The sequence below is a fragment of the Bactrocera tryoni genome, unplaced genomic scaffold, assembly GCF_016617805.1.
Source record: "Bactrocera tryoni isolate S06 unplaced genomic scaffold, CSIRO_BtryS06_freeze2 scaffold_925, whole genome shotgun sequence".
NCBI lineage: Eukaryota > Metazoa > Arthropoda > Insecta > Diptera > Tephritidae > Bactrocera > Bactrocera tryoni.
This window is the reverse complement of record NW_024396572.1, coordinates 314,576-327,072: the sequence shown is the minus strand read 5'-3', so window position 1 is coordinate 327,072 and position 12,497 is coordinate 314,576. Positions and strand designations below refer to the sequence as shown.

Here is a 12,497-nt window from a genome sequence, read left to right as displayed (position 1 = left end):
TGACACATTGACAGAGTATTTTGTCTGGCTGGAAAACGCCTATAAAATTAGGGATGTGCGACCTAGATCGATATTTTAATATTTTATGTAGTGTTCGGTGATATCGATTTTAAATTATGTTGAGTTTCTGTTGCAAAATAAAAGAAATATTTCCTTGTGATTGCGCCCCCCTCAGTGCTGCGCCCTGGTGCGGGGGCACCACCCTAGTTACGCCACTGGCTATAACTGGAAGCATATGTACATATGTGTAACGATGCAGATGCAGAGACTGTGAAGGCGTTTGTAAGTATAGTATGTTGTTACATCATACGTATTTACGTATTATTCTTTAAGTGAATGTGAACAACAGTGATCTGCAGTGAATACTTGGCTTATGAATACACTCTCATATTCATGAATCACCCCCAATATTCACTCACACTTGCTCTCACTAAAAATATTATCTTCTCACAATCACATGGCTTGCTTGTGTAATAATGAGTGTGAATATGTCTCACAATCACTTATCGCTCACACTTGGCTTGGCTTGCTTCTCTGTATACAATTGTTTGAGCTATTCGTTGCTTACCATTAGATGAGTTGAAAGGCTCATGAATACATTCACTAATAAGTGGCTCATTGTTTATTCATGAATACATTCACAAATTCCGTGCCTATTCAAAATATATTTTATACCTACGCGGAGGGGTTTTAAAAGGAACGAAACGCGCGATTGTAGTGACGTCAAAACTGGAACTTCTTTGTTTATTATCCTTTTATTGAATTATTTTCTTAAGCTTTATCTTACATTCTAGAAATTGGAGAGCATAGGTAGATGAGTCCCTGAAGTTTATACCTACGCGGAGGGGTTTTAAAAGGAACGAGTGAGTCTATTGACTTCGTAAAAACTACAAAACTGAAACTTATTTGTTTCTTATCCTTTTATTCAATTATTTCTTAAGCCTAAATGCAAAGCTTTATCTTACATTTTAGAAAATGAAGAGCTTAGGTAGATGAGTCCCTGAAGTTTATACCCACGCGGAGGGTTTTAAAAGGAACGGGTGAGTTTATTGACTTCATCAAAAACTACAAAACTGAAACTTCTTTGTTTCTTATCACAAATTCCATCTTCACCAATTACTTCAACATCAAATACGTCTTCACCTGCAAATGACCTGAACTTCTTTTTTTCCAAATATTTCAAACATGGGCGCGCAGGAACGTATCGAAGATGAGATAGATCGATATTTTACAGAAAGAATACAATTTGATAACGACTTTGACGCAATTCAATGGTGGAAGCAACATAAAGCTAACTTTCCAAGCATATCAAAACTTGCACTTAAAATATTAACTATACCTGCAAGTAGTGCGGCGTCTGAACGTGTATTTTCCTTGGCAGGCAATTTAATAACTGATAAAGAAATCGACTTGCACCCAAAACCGTAGATAAAATAATATTCTTGAATTCAATATTTAAGACTAACTAATATGGCAATAAGACCTTAGAAACTTAAAAAACAAAAATATACAATGATATTGAGAAGCAATTTTGTGCAATACCTCAATCTTAATATATATTTAGAAGCTATACTTATAATATATACTTGTATCTTTGGAGTTGAATCTTATGTATGTACATAAATCTTGAAGTAAATTTTATGCTTATTATTTTTATTTTTACCGAAATTAACTGAAGTTTGTTATTTAGTTTTTGATAATAATTCATGTAATTTTTATACCATTAAACTGACGTGATTTTTATTTTTAATTTTAATTCCATTGAAAGGAACTGAAATATCATTTATAAAATAAAATGTAATATTATAAGTGATAACATAATAATGTAAGTATGTATGTATATGTGATTTTTTTAATAATAGAGAAAATTAACACAAAATATGAAAATCCAGTTTTTTTATTTCATTATATCTAGTCATTATTAGAACCAGTTACAAAATCCTTGTTGTTATACAATAATATAATAGTAACTCTTACTAATTTCGTAATGGATTTCTTAGCCTTTGGTTCATATCGTTACGGCTCAAGTGGCTTGCGCACAATTGAGCTTCTTCGTATATTCACAAGTGTTTTGTATTCATGAATGTCAGAGAATCCTAAGCAAAGATTCATAAGTATTGTGAGCTCATAAGCAAACACTTGTGAATATATACTTCATACAAGCTAAGCAGCTCACAAGCCAAAACTCTCTCTCTCATAATTGTAAGTGAGCAGTATTCACACTTATACTCATTCCGTGAATAATTTGCTTGCTTCATACTCAATTTTTCGCAAGTGGCTCAAAGTTGTGTTTAACTCATTCACTGCAGATCACTGGTGAACAACAAATGTAGATTGCCAATTTAATTATTTCATTATATTGTTATCATGATTAATGATATCCTTGACAACAATAAGCTGGCGTAGCCGCGGGTTTAGACTAGTATGTTATTTACAATATATACAAACTATCTGCCAGTAATAATCCTAGTTAGTATAAATAGCAGAAAAATCTATGTGACAAGTTAGTATTAAGAATATCAATAAAGAATACACATTTCGGCGTAGCTCAAAAGTATATTTTTAATGACCCATATCTGTAGACAATATTAACTCGCGCGAGGGTGGATGACCTCATTCGGGTCTTCTTCGATATTTTTCTCTACAACAGCAATAACATCTTCAATGCGCACTGTACATCGTATCTACATATTTTGATGAAAACATTCCTTTAAAAGTTATAATCACTTGTAGGAATGTACAGTACAAATTGATGTAAGTTAATACCACCAGTTCACATTACATGAACATATTCTTTATCTGTCATAAATATGTAACATGACACTTACGACCCATATGGTCCGTATTAAGTATCCGTAAGTAACATTATGTGTACTTTGCTAATACTGTCCGCCTTAGGTGGTCCAAAAATGTAACTCATAGATTGTAAGATGAATCTTCCCACTTGTAACATATGTCCTACATATGTCCTATCTCAAGTGGATTGTAGATATACTTCCTAGAATGTAAGATTAATATTTGTATCTAGGCTTAAGCAAAATATTGTATTTAAGAAAATGTAATAAAGAAAACGAGGCAGTTGCCCGTAGTGGACCACAGGGAGTTGCTCACGGGCAGTTGCCCGTAGTTGCCCACGAGAACTAAACGGAGTTTTTAATTGGCGATCCTGCCAGGAGATGAAATAATCTCTGGCAGACCAAAATGTAACAATAAATTTCGGCGGTAACCATTTAAGGGGACAAAATATCCCCGTGTTATTGTTTGAAAAACAATCAAGTATCCTCAATTGAGGAGAAAAGTAAAAAAAAAGTTCAAAAAACGCAAAGTCCAAAAAGAGACACATAATCAAAAAAATCTCAGCCACTTAGAAAATTATTGAAAAAATTTCGAGTGTGTGTTTGTGCCTACTGCCAATTACGAGCGAAACAACAAGCAAACGTACGCGTTACAAAAAAAACATAAACATTTTAAAACCAAAAAACTACAACAGTAAATATAAAGTGATGTCAAAGTTTGAATTGAAAAAAAACTGAAACTGAACATTTGCGAAAAATTCAAAAAAATGGAAGAAAGTGCGTGGATCTATAAACTATCCACATAAAAACAAATAAATAAAAAAATTCTGTAAATCAGAAATTTCACCAAAACCTGATTTCATTTAAACCTCGCACACGGCCGCCAACGACGACCATTGCACAACCAACCGCCAAAATTCGACTTAAAAAGCAACAGCAGCAGCAAAGTCAACAATAGCCGCAACAGTAGTAACAGCAGCAATAGCAGCAATAGCAGCAGTAGAAGCAGCAACATAAAATTAGTTGTAAGTAAGGCTTATACATATGTATTTATTAATTAAATTAAATATAAGAATTGTTTATTGTGAGTATTAATTTGCTTCATGAAACTCACAAATATATATAAAAAAAACAAACAAAACCGAAAAATAAATTTAAAAGAAAAAAATATAATTCTTTGGGAGCAGAGACTCTTGAAGTGCCTGCCGAAGATTTTTCCGGCAATATTTTATTAACAAAAAAAAAAAAATATTTTGGGACAAAAAGGTCCTAAAACGCCAGCTGAAGATTCATACCAGCAGAGTAAAAAGAAGAATTATACAAAATATTGTAGAACGAAAATGTTCTACAACGCCAGCCGAAGTTCATACCGGCAAAATAAAACAAAAAAATAATGGAAAAATATATAAAATAAATATAAATATATATGTATATGTAAATCAAAATATAAAAATTCAAAATTTTTATTACTTTGAACAAAAAAGTCTTAAGGCACCAGCCGAAGAAAGTATCGGCAATACTAAAAATAAAAAAATACTTTAAAATTGTGGAACAAAAAGTTCAACAACGCCAGCCGAAGATTTTACCGGTATAATAAAACAAAAAAGAATGGCGAAAAGCCAAATAGAATATAAAAATACTAAATTTAAAATACTTGGGACTAGAAAATCCTAAGACGCCAGTCGAAGATAATACCGACAATAAAATAAAAGAATATGCTCCAAAAAAGGAGGTACTAATATATTATATAAATAATTTCAATAATTGGGGTAATCACAAGCCATCGTAAAGCATCGTAAAATCGTAAAATTATAAATTTTTACACTTGCTTAAAAAAAAAAACAAAAAAATTTTGTTAGATTTCATACAAAAATGAGTTTACACATTTACAATTCTCAATGTTATGTTTTCGAATCGTTGCATAACTTATAACTTTATGCGACTTGAGAAAACCCTAAATGTAAAAGAAAAAAATTGCTGAAATGTATTCAGGCAATAATACAATAAAAGATGTCATATATAAAAACACTTCCATCAAAAAATAATTAGAAGTCAAAAATAATATAAAATGTATCGAAAGTATATTTAAGAGCCAAATTTAAATAAATTAAGATTTCAAAATAGTACTGTTCAAATTGATAAAATAGTCTATAGCCTCACGTACTACTATATATCCATTTGAATCGGGACGCTTCAATTTAGAGGTGGGGGAGTTAATACCACCAGTTCACATTACATGAATATATTCTTTATCTGTCATAAATATGTAACATGACACTTACGACCCATATGGTCCGTATTAAGTATCCGTAAGTAACATTATGTGTACTTTGCTGTATACTGTCCGCCTTAGGTGGTCCAAAAATGTAACTCATAGATTGTAAGATGAATCTTCCCACTTGTAACATATGACCTACATATGTCCTATCTCAAGTGGATTGTAGATATACTTCCTAGAATGTAAGATTAATATTTGTATCTAGGCTTAAGCAAAATATTGTATTTAAGAAAATGTAATAAAGAAAACGAGGCAGTTGCCCGTAGTGGACCACAGGGAGTTGCTCACGGGCAGTTGCCCGTAGTTGCCCACGAGAACTAAACGGAGTTTTTAATTTGTATGACTTTAACTGCGTATAACTTTTAAGGAATATTTGTATGGATTATATTAAATAGATATGAAATAAAATAGATAATGAAAATTTTGCATTCGATTATCAGCAAAAGCAAAAGCTGAAACTTCCGGGGGCATTTGCGAAAAAAAAGCCATATTTATTATAATTAGTATATTATACATACGTAAAAATTAAACACTTATTAATCTTCGTATGTTTAAATGGGCAGATGTCAATGCTTACTTTAACAAGAATTAGCATGCGGATATTATAATATTTTTTTGCTGTTAAGATAATGAGTACGTCATTTACGCCAAAATCAATCTGTAACCATAGCATACTAATTACTAATGTCTATACGGTTAATATAAATTTATTAATACTCCAGTCATTTAAGCTTATGTAAATTAGGTAAGAATTTCGGAATTCGATATACTCATTTATATGTCTGTAAATACTTAAATATGTAGGTTTTGAGACAACTTTAGGGTGTCAATATACAAGTATTTACAGACATATAAATGGGTATATCGAATTCCGAGGTGAACTTACTATAATGACTGGACTATAACACGCATATCTACTTATGTGAGTTGCAACGCTTATCTCGCAATGTTAGAAAAGATTGCAGCACCAAAATAATTTATTTAATGAATGTTGTGTATTCATTTTTATTAGTTTTGTTTACCTAACGGTAGTAACTATCACCTAAAATTAAAAAAGATATACATATATAGGGTTATATACACATGTTCCTTGACAAAAAAAATTAAGGCACAGTTCGTAGATGGGCGTAATCGGACCATTGTCACGCCCACTAAACGCCATGAAAGAACCTATAAAGTGTCAGGACTAAGCACGAAAATTAGATATAGGACTGTAATTTGGCACAGAGGATTGCAGTAGTATGGTGCACCTATGGGCTGAAATGTTTTAAAAAGTGGGCGCGGCCTCACCTTTGTATAGGTTTAATGTACATATCTCCTAGACCACTACAGCTACTATAGCCAAATTCACTTAGGCCAATTCTTATAAGAACCGTTACCAACAGTGTGAAAATGGAAGAACAAAATTTTAAATTTCATTTGATTCCTTCACATTCCGGCATAAAAAAAGGAGAAATTACTACCACGGGATACAACTTTGCATGAACAATTCCTTTAGTGTATTCCACTTTATGACCAAAAATTGTTTAAATCCAACAAAATCTGTTCAACTTTTTACCGTTATGGGTCAATGTGTGAGATATATAATTGAAATTCTAGGATAAATTTTCCTAACAATGCTATGACTTTGTGTCAAAAATCGGTTGAATCGTGTCAACACTTCCCTTATCTCCCATGTCCCTAACACAGGGGCGGATCCAGAAATAGTTTTTGGGGGAGAAATAATCATTTTCTTAACCCTCTACCGCATACAACGCCATATATAGTTTTGGGATTTGTTGCATTTGGCTTTGCACTAGCAAAGTGATGTAGCGGAACAAATTTGTAACGGTAGTTTTCTTTGGACAATTCTTTGTTGATATTTCAGGTACTGTTTGATTTTGATAGATTTTGCTTATTGTTTTCGTTTATATTGTGAAGGTGTCTCACATGAGTAACGCTAAGTGTATTTCGCGGTGTTTTGGACAAAATTTTTATCATAAAAATTAGGACTTTTCTCGGAGAAAAAATTATTATTCGAAGGAAGAACATAGTGTTCACACAATAAAAATACAAACCGATTGTAAGGTAAGTACTATAGGCACGCTTGTGTGCAAAATCGGACAAAGCCATATATGGCCTTTCATGCAGTACATACTATTTTTGCAAAAATTGACGAAGCCATTATGTGGCCTTTCATGCAGTACATACTATTATGCCTTTCATGCATTTTAGTAACATTTTTTCAGAAATGGATGCAAATCCTTTTTATGGAAATTTAAGATATGTAAATGTAGTCGATAATGGGCTTCAAAGCGACGATGATTATATATCCGAATCAGATGAAGAAGGTGTTGGAGCACAAGTTTCTGGCCAGGAAGATGTATATATATCGGAGACTGATGAAAGCAGTTCCGAAGACGTATAGGACGAACCTAGTAGCTCAAACGCAAAACGCGCTAAAAAATCGAAACCACCAAACTGGAAAGAAAATAACTTGCCCCCGTATTTAAGTGAAAACTTTCCATTTCAAGGAGACATGGAGCTTCCAAGTTTTATCGATGAATTAGAGACGCCAGCGGAGTTCTTTCAATTTTTCTTTGACGAAGATTTGATAAACTTTATAGTAGAACAATCGAACATACTTGCAAAAAGACATAAATAAGCGGGCAAATATTACTAAGAGCGAAATAGAGTAATTTATTGGTGAGTTCAGCGTAAACACTGTGGAGAAACTTAGTGAAAATTTGTTTTCAGGCATAGTCTTATACATGTCTTGCAATAGATGGGAAAACATTAAACGCTTTTTGCATTTCAACAACAATGAGGATATGAAATCGCCAGGTGAAGATGGATTTGACAAGCTTTTCAAAGTTCGACCACTTCTAAATAAAATCCGTGAAAAGGTACTGCTCATACCAAAAGAGGAGCAACTGGTTGTGGATGAGGAAATAATTCCCACAAAGTGCCGACATCATCTAAAACAATACATTCCGGCCAAACCGCACAAATGGGATTTCAAGAATTTTGTTTTAAGTGGAGTTTCAGGATTTAGCTACGATTTTGATATATTTGCTGGAGCACAAAGTGATAAACATCCAGAGGCATCACCGAATCTGGGAATCAGCGGAAATGTTGTTACAAGGCTAGCAGTCACTGTACCGAGATATCAACATTACAAAATTTTTTTTGACAACTGGTTTACCAGCCCCGGCCTCCAAGTGCATCTCATGAAAAGTGGTTTATTGTCTTTGGATACGGTAAGACTAAATCGAGTCCCTAACTGTAAAATGCCGACGGAAAAGGAATTGAAAAAGTTTGGGAGAGGCAGCATGGTGGAGAAGGTAACTAAAATCGACGGGGGTAAAATTGGCCTCGTTTCTTGGTTTGACAATAAGGTAGTAAATATTCTTTCAACTTTCGTTGGAAGCCAACCTATATCCACACGTTTTAGTAAAAAAGAGAAAAAGTATATTGTAGACTTGCTTGATTCACTACTTGGTCTTTATAGAATTCAGTTACGCACTAAGGTTTGGTACAAAAAGATTTTTTTCCACATGATTGATATGTGCCTTGTAAATTCTTGGATCTTGTGGCGCCTTAAGTCAGGGGAATTTATGCCGTTATTTAATTTCAAACTTGCAGTGAGTGAACATCTTTGCAAGGTAGGAAAATCCCGAAAACGAGGGCGCCCAATTGCATCGGTATCAAACTCTTCATCTCCGACAACAAGCAGAGAAGGCACCAAAAAGAGTAAGCGTCGAGACTTTCCTTTGAATTCTATACGTACCGACTGTATTGGACACTTTCCGAAATGGATGAAAAATAGACAACTTTGTCAAAATGACTGCTCATTCCGTTCGTATACTTTTTGAGAGAAATGTAATGTATTCTTGTGCTACAATGACAAACGAAACTGTTTCACACGCTTCCACATTGAGTAAAAGTAATACACTCCAAGCAACTTTGTATGCATAGAGAGCCATATATGGCGGCTTTTATTTTCTGGTAAAATATGCATTGTAAAATATTTTTTTCTACAAATATATGTAAAAGGATTCAAAATAAACGTAAATTAGTGGAGTTTTATTTTTTTTTCATAAAGAAGATGGCCAAGTGGTAGAGGGTTAAACATGATATTAATATTAAATATAGTAGTATTCATACAGTTTAATATCATTTCATACACATATACAGGTTGTCAAAAAAGTCTTGCGGTATATTCGCTAGTTGGCGCTGAAAGCGCGTAGTTCTAGTTTTATTCGTCGCATCGGGTCATGCTACACCTTTTTGGAAAGCTCATTTCACGCGTGTTTGACTGATTGTCGTTTCTTTTAAGTCGTTTGTGAGTTATAGCGTCGCAAACATGGAGCAAAATAAAGAGAAGATAGGCATATTTTACAGTACTACTACGATAAAGGCAAAAATGCATCTCAAGCCGCCAATAAAATTTGTGCAGTTTATGGACCCGATACAGTTTCCATTTCCACCGCACAACGATGGTTTCAACGTTTTCGTTCTGGTGTAGAGGTGGTCGAAGATGCGCCACGCTCCGGAAGGCCTGTCGTCGAAAATTGCAATAAAACCGCTGAATTGGTCGAAAGAGACCGGCATGGTAGCAGCCGTAGCATCGGTCAAGAGCTGGGCATGAGTCATCAAAAATTCATTTCAATTTCAATAAAAAAAAATTCAATAAAAATACCGAAAGACTTTTCTGGCAATCCATTATATGCGAAAAAACTATGAAAATGGGGTATACTCTTGTGATCAAATTGAAATAAATTTTTAATTTATACGCTTGTTTGTCGAATTTGTACATTTTTTTCTGTAAGTTGGTGATACTGTTAGTATCTATGCTAAATTTCACGTCAAAATATTAATTAGTATTTGAGATACGCGTCAGTTTGTGAGGCCCTAAAAGTAAATTCTTCGATTTTTACTATGTCTGAATTTATTGAACAAAGAAGTGCGAGATTGCACCATCTCGTGCTGCATTGGTTATTCGTGATAATTTCGCCACATTTTCAACTAATATCGTGCCGCAACCACTACATTCGCTTGACTTACCTTCGTGTAACTTCCGGCTATTCAGTAATTCACATGACCACTCCGAGGACACCGCATTGACACAATTGAGGATATAAAAGCTGAATCGAAGAAGGCTCTGATGGCCATCACAACGGAGGATTTTTCCAAGTGCTATATAAGAGGGGATTACTTTGAAGGAGATGAAATGGACAAAATTCACCTTTCAATTTAATCACAGTATCTACATCGCAGTTCTTCAACGTTTCCAATGCATTAGTCGGTAGCTTGTTGCCTTTTGACTTGCAAACTGAGTTGAAATGCAGCCAATACTCTAATCTGTAGAAGAGCGGTTCTTCAATATTCTCCGGTTATATCTAATAGAGAAATATACACTGAGCTCCTGTAGTATAATTCGCAAGTTCTCATGCAAAAATTTTCGCGTTTTGTTTGTTGGCCACAGATTCTTGGTTTTCCTTCGTCAACTTTCTTTTTTTTGTGACTGCATAAATGGATCGAAAATTCTCCTTAGCTTTTTGTCTTCGACTTCGGAACGTTACAAGCAGCGTAACTATCATATTTGATGCCTTTGCCTGATCGATCGATTCTTTCTGAAGAATCACGCTGAGTGAATAGGAAAGAGATAGAATGTCACATAGGCAAAAAGTCCCAATTATTAGTTCAAATTTGAGAGCAAGATAAGTACTTCAGTAAAAAACACGCTGCAAATTGTCAGAATGCTGGATTCACAATGGTTTTAGCTGTCAGCTGTTGGGCTTTTTTATATTGGAAAACTTGGAGGATAAACCGCGGAGAATGTATCAATCAAACAGATCCCATGTGGAGCTGAATGCAACATCTATTTTAAGTTCCCTATCAATCCGTGCCGTTTCAAATTTGGAAGTTTCAGTTACTGATCTGATTGGATTTATTAACAACTAGTCTAATCCCGCGGCTCCACTTGCTCCTTGTTGTCAAGGATATCATTAATCTTGATAACAATATAATGGAATAATTTAATTGGCAATCTACATTTTTTGTTGACTTTGTAAATCACATAAAAATAGTACATAATTAAATACGTATGATGTAACAACATAATGTACTAACAAATGTCTACACAGTCTCTGCATCTGTATCGTTACACAAACATATGCTTCCAGTTATAGCGTATAACAATGCTGGAGTCGAGCAAAAGAGGGCACGTCTTACGCCCTGTATTTAATCATATGGTAATGTTTTGTTCAATATTATTCATCGAATACAATTGCAAAATCGACTGCTAAAACCCACATAGTGGTACATGTAAGAAAACACAAACTTGCAATGCTTCAGGAATATTTGTGTGCTGTTATGCACTCATCTCAAATTATGATTCCGTTTTTACTTGTTAAGTAACTATCAGTTTATTTCATATACTATATGTGTATGTAAGCAAAAACTACTGTACCCTGCCAGTAGCCAGTAGTAGTAAACATACTAGTTAGTATAAATAAGAGTAAGAACCATGTAATAAGTCAGTCTTGAGAGTATTAATAAAGAGTACACATTTCAGTGCAGCTCAAAAATGTATTCTTTTGACTTTTACTTCATATAAAAAATTACTCGCGGACATACAAAAAAGGCGTTCAAGTTTTATATATAAGAAGTAATCTGCATACGTTGCTACAATTTGTAACTTCAGTGGTACTTAGCATTATTTATTAAGTATGTATATTCAAAAATGGAGACAGTCTTTTATTTTATTTCTGACATAAAATGGCGAATTTCTGGATTATATTTCTGTTACTTTATATTTTTTCAGAGTAAAAAAAAATTAGTAATAAGACATTTAGCCTTTTGAGAGGGCAATGTCCCCCACATCTCGCCTCTAAATCCGCCCCTGCCTAACACAACGATTTTTGAACTTCCAAGTGACTTTACACCACATACGAGGTTTGACAATTAAGTAATGAGAGTGATTCCATAAAAATCGTATATTTAAAAATTATTCTACAACTCTGCCAACCCCTTCAAAGTAGTCCCCTTGGGCAGCTATACAGCGATTCCAGCGCGTTTTCCATACTTCGTAACATTTCTGGAACGCTTCGACTGGGATGTCCGCGAGTACCATCGTCACGGCCGCCTGGATGTCCGTAATCGACTCAAAATGGGTTCCTTTGACCACCGATTTTGTTTTAGAAAACAAAAAATGTCACAGGGTGACATGTCGGGCGAATAAGGCGGCTGTTGCAACACGGCGGTCCTTTAAGAGGCCAAATACTGGGACACGCTAAGAGCGGTGTGGCACGGCGCGTTGTCGTGATGAAGGATCCAGTTACGAGCGATATCTGGGCGCACCCTGTTGACTCGTTTTCGCAATCTTTCGAGTACTTGGCAAAAGTAGACTTGATTCACAGTTTTCCCCGGTGGAACGAATT

At 34.4% G+C, this 12,497-nt stretch overlaps 1 protein-coding gene across 4 annotated transcripts in view; it reads right to left on the bottom strand.

The window, feature by feature from the left end:
• The window catches only part of LOC120782070 (synaptotagmin-7), a 118,879-nt gene that overhangs the window by 87,574 nt on the left and 18,808 nt on the right, over window positions 1-12,497 (bottom strand). The window lies entirely within an intron of this gene.